A 5,386-nucleotide genomic window follows, 5' to 3' on the forward strand; every position below is an offset into this window, starting at 1 on the left:
CAGCTGACCTGAACGCGACTTGAGCAGACGGTGGGAGAGCACTGGAGCACACACAGAAATCTGAAGAGCATTGCTCTGCAGCTTCCTGGCCTTCCTTGCCCCCCGGGAACTGGGCCTGGGCTGCTCCTCTAGGCAAGGCCTGCCTCCACCTCCGTGCTCTGAGGACACGCCTCTTTTCTCTCCCTGGGCTCCCCTCCCAGGACCCCGACCTCCTCTCTCCTGAGCTCCCATCAGAAAGCACGGTTTCCATTCCCGGCCCTGGCACTGATTTCCCCTTTCTTTGACTGGACAAAGAAAGCCCTAATTTTGAAACCAAAGGGGCTCGGTTTTTCTGACCCAAATTCCATTTAAAACAAATGGGCAAATTCCACCCCCGCCCCCACTTAGAATGCAAAGCTTTGCCATCATTCTTTCCTTAAAAAACTTGTGCACTTCTTCTCACCTTACGCGTCCATCTTCTATTTTTTAATGGCCTACAGCTTGCAAGACACTCTACTAGAGGCATTTCAGCTATTTTTAGAAATTTGCTATTCTTACAACCATTCTCATGTCCATGTTATAGACGAGCAACTAGGGGCTCAAAACATTGTAGTATTTTGTTTACAATAAGGCATAAAAATAGTAAGTTGATGAAAGAATTCAAATTCAGTTCTAATTCCCAAATCTGAGCACTTGCCACTGGAGTAAGTAGCCTCATTTAATTTAGCCTCATTTTGTTTTCTTTCCTTCCTTCTCCTTCGCCTGCCCTTTGTTTTTTCCTTCCTTTCTTCTACCAATACTTACTGTAAGTCTGGCACTGTTCTAAGCGCTGAGAATACATCATGTCCATGTTCTCACGAAGCTTACATTTGAGTTAGAATTGTGTGAAGAGATAGACAACAAACAAATAAACAAATGAGTATATATGTGTTTAGTATGTGAGATGAATGCTGATCCCCACCCCTCATCCTTCCCCTCATAGAAGAAATGCAGCAGGATATGGGGCATAGAGGGTAAGGGGAAGGAGAAACTTGCTACGTTATATAGGGTATGCATAACTCTATATAGAACAAGACCCACCTATTTACTCTTTATAACAATTTGAAGTTCTCCCCATCAGCTTCCCCAGATAAATCTTTCCTAAAATGAAAAATAATTTGTCATTTATATTATTCTTTTCTCTGTAAGTTCCAAGTGCATTTAATGAGTAAACAGCTATATTACGTTACTTACAGTCAAACGCTTCTCAAATGTTACCAACAACAATCTGTCCATAAGTCAAAATTTTCTGCTTCTTAGGGGGCACATCACCTCAGCAGTTTTTACAGGGTCTCAAGGGAGAAAGGCAAGTTGGATTTTATGAAGAATATGATGCTTTGTTGAAAGTGGAGCTTTCAAAGCACTGGCTTGATCAGGATGGGGAAAGGATCATGATATTATAGTTCAGGATTGGCGGAAACAGCGGAGCAAGATCTTTGAGGCAAGAGATTTAAAGAGGGAAGGGAAGTATGAACCAAGTGTTGATGTTTTCTGGGGAAGCCTGGGTGGATCTCTTGGGAATTTCCTGGATTGATCAATCGAGTCATTCCCTAGGAAGAATGTCCTAGAATTGTAATGTTATGCTATATAGCTATACAGAAAAAGGGATAGAAAAGTCATGTTCACATAGACACTCTGATCACCTATGTAAATTGAATACCTAAAATCAGGGTTTAAAATCCTCATGTGATTCCCAGAAATCACAATATGAGTAAACCTGTTAAGTTTTGAGAAGTTGGATTTGAAAACAACACCACGTGTCAGGATGAGCCATGATTGTCGGTTTCACATCGTTTTCTCTATTTTTTTGTCGGGCCATTTCAGAGCTCTTTTGACAGCCCCCCCCTTTTTTTTCTGGCATCTAGTCCCATAGTCTAAAATAAGATGAGTATTTTGTTTCTGACCTGGTTTAAATCCGTACAGGTAGATTACATGAAATATATTGCTCTGTCCACACTGGCTGTGGTTCAAGTAGGGAGGATTCTAGGCCACATGGTTTACAATTCTGTACGTTGGCACTCAATTACTAGGTCTTTCTACTCACTTGTTTTTCCCTTTTTCAACCTGGCCCCCCGTTTTATACACTGCTTCATGCAGATGCAGTCCTTTTGTGATGGTGGCAGTGGGTAGAATGGGGGTGAGGAGAAGGAATGGCTTACTTGGCAAGCTCCCCAAAATACTTTTAAAATGTTCTGGCCAATTTGGAGAAGTGGATCGTAATTCATATTTGGTAGACTTGGGTCATTCATTCTCCTTGATGCATTTCAGCGACAGCATACCTGTCAGGCCAAGGAAGTTATAAATCTTTCTCCATGTTAACATTCACATTTAATTAATACTAATGGGCACAGATGTCTCTAGGGCTAGATGATGTGGTCGAATGAAGTCTGAGAAGCAGATAATAAAGGGAGTGGGTGAGAGCATATTTCAGGATCAATCCAGTTTGATTGCCAACAGTAGTATCTTCTGTTGATATTTTCCCCATTTTGCTCTTTAGATGGCCCTTCCACGGTTTGCATTTGGGATTTTCTAAGGCTTACTTTAAAATACTAGACATCTCTCCTTTTTCTCTAGAAATAGTAGGAGAACAAACTCTGACCCATCAAAATCCTCATGCAAGACTTTAGAACTTTTACTCTCTTTTCTGACACCCATCAGTTTAATCACAGCCCCAGAGTGTCTTTCGGGGATTGGGCTAAGACAATTCCCCGAGGCTGTGATTTCTAAACCGTCCTTGGACTTAAGCAAAGTCATGTTGATGCAGCAGCACTGAATATGCAGTCATTAAGAGTCCTTTGACTATTACATGTTAAAATGATGACCTCCCTAAAGTCTCTAGGGCAAGTCTCTAGTGATATAATGAACAACCCATGCACATTTCAGAAAAGAAAAAACTAAAGACACCCAGCACAGTGTTATTTCAGTTGTGTTGAATTTCCAATGTTCTTCTAAAGTATACTGATCAGTAACGGGAAAGGAAGCTTTATTTGGCCACTCTCCCTACCTGAATCCTGCTCACCATCAGAACCAGTTAAGAGAATGCCTCATTAGGGGACCAAATGTCTTTCTACTCTAGGTCATGCCTTTCCCCAGGGATGGCCTGACTGGTGGTTGAAGTATTTTTAGTCACAGGCAAAGTGTGATGAAGGGTCCAGCAAGGTCCCATTTGGCTTATTTTATACTCCTCTCCAGCTCTAGTGAAGGCACCTTTTCTTCCTTGTAGGTCTAAACGGTTTACTATTAACATGCCAGTATCTCCATAATGCCATTAAGAAATCCCCATATCAGGTTTGGCTTTTCATAGGATGGTTAACTAGGACAGGTTGCCAGCTTCCTTTCTTCAAATCAATCTTAGAGAAACTAGAAGTGAGAGGAAAGCATGGATCTGAGAAGCTAACAAAAATGGCCTGAACCTCCTCATGGGAATGACAGGATGGTGACCTCCTGTGTATGGGTGGTTGTCAAGTGGACGGCAGATTGGAGGGAAGAGGGGTAGCTTGAGGAGGACAGTGCGAGTGAGACAAAAGGTTGTAGACAAATGTCTGGGTTCCATTCTTGCTTCTTCCTTACATGGCCTTAGGTCAGTGGTCAATGGATCCTTCACTACAGAAATCAGCTGTTACAGCCCAAGTCTCTGGTGTCAGGGCCTCTGGGGTAATATCAAGGGGGAGCAAAGGATTTATAGGAGTGGGGAGTTTATTAAAATAGGTGAGGAATGGGGCGACTGGGTGGCTCAGTGGGTTAAAGCCTCTGCCTACAGCTCAGGTCATGATCTCGGGGTCCTGGGATCAAGCCCCACATCGGGCTTTCTGCTCGGCGGGGAGCCTGCTTCCTCCTCTCTCTCTGCCTTCCTCTCTGCCTACTTGTGATCTCTCTCTCTGTCAAATAAATAAATAAATAAAATCTTAAAAAAATAAAAAGGTGAGGAATGACCAGCCACACTCTGGCAATGTGCTCACTTCTGTGTCTCTGAACATCCAGGGCTAGTAGATTGCAACAGAGGGGAATCACCTACTCACACGCCTATTCTTTTGAGGGGTTCAAAGATGACTCTCCAACCAGAACGGGTGGCTCATAAAATGCTGAATGTGATATAGGTATTAAAAAGCAAACAACAAAAACCCACATACTGAGATGCCAAAGTAAAATTTAAGAGCATCGAAGACAAAGAGAAAATTATAAAAATTTCCAGAGATAGACTATAAATCACTCATAAAGAAACAAAAATCAAACTTTTGAAAGGAACACTGGATATAAGAAAACAATGGCTTAATATTTTTAGTTTTGGAAAGAAAAGAACTTTGAGTTAAGACTTGCATCCAGCCATGCATATCAGCATTTAAATGTGAGGGTATAAAAAAAAGTTGAATGACTTGTTCCAACTGTGTTGTTTGGGTAATAGTGGTGTGGGACTGACAGGGCAAGGTCATGGTTTGGGGGGCTGGGCCCAGGCTGCCTCTATTGTGTTGGTGTGACATCTGTAGGGAGCTGGTATCATTATCTCTATGATCCATGGTGGCTACTCTAGCTATCACCACTATCTACATAGTTCAGCCAGCAGAAATGAGGAGGGAAAAGTCATACCACTTCCTTTCTTTAAAGTTACAACTGAAAGATGAATGTATCACTTCTACTCACCTCCCATTGACCAGAACTTAGTCACAAGGCCATTATCTTGCTGCAAGAGAGGCTGGGAAAGTAGTCTTGATTCTGGTTGGATCTAAGTCCAGCCAAAAATTCAGAGGTTCTGTAACAAAACAGAAAACAGGGAAAGGAGAGTATGTTTGCCATCATTATATATTCCACACTTAAAAAAAAAATCCCCTTAATATAAGGAGAAGACAAGAGTGTCTATTAGCACTGTTACTGGTTCATATAATTCTAGTGAATGTTGTAAGAAAATAAAATGATGTACAATACTTGGTTAAGAAAGACATGTCATTATTGCAGATGGTATAATTTACCTAAAACAAACAAACAAACAAACAATATACAAGCCACTAGAACAATCAATGGTGTTTAGGACAATCGCTAGATATGTCAACATACAAAAATCAGTACTTTAAAAAAATTGTATTAATTGTCTAAAAATGTGGTAAGATATGAGTTATTATCCATCATTCTTATAAAAGTTAAAGGTATTTATGACTTAATAAAGCATACATAAAACTTTTTGAGAAAAATTCTAAGCTGAGTAAAGGATGCAGAAATGAATCCAAGTAAATAAATTTTCAATGTCTCTGGATGAATGTTAATAAAAGATGTCAGTTTTTCCCAGTTTAATCTGTATATCCAAAGGACATTTTAAATTCCTGGTTGGATGTACTATAAAATTTATGAGAAAGAATCGACATTCATGAATGGCTAA

The sequence above is a fragment of the Mustela putorius genome, unplaced genomic scaffold (genome assembly GCF_011764305.1).
Source record: "Mustela putorius furo isolate JIRA1106 unplaced genomic scaffold, ASM1176430v1.1 tig00000827_pilon_pilon_pilon, whole genome shotgun sequence".
In the NCBI taxonomy this organism is placed as follows: Eukaryota; Metazoa; Chordata; class Mammalia; order Carnivora; family Mustelidae; genus Mustela; species Mustela putorius.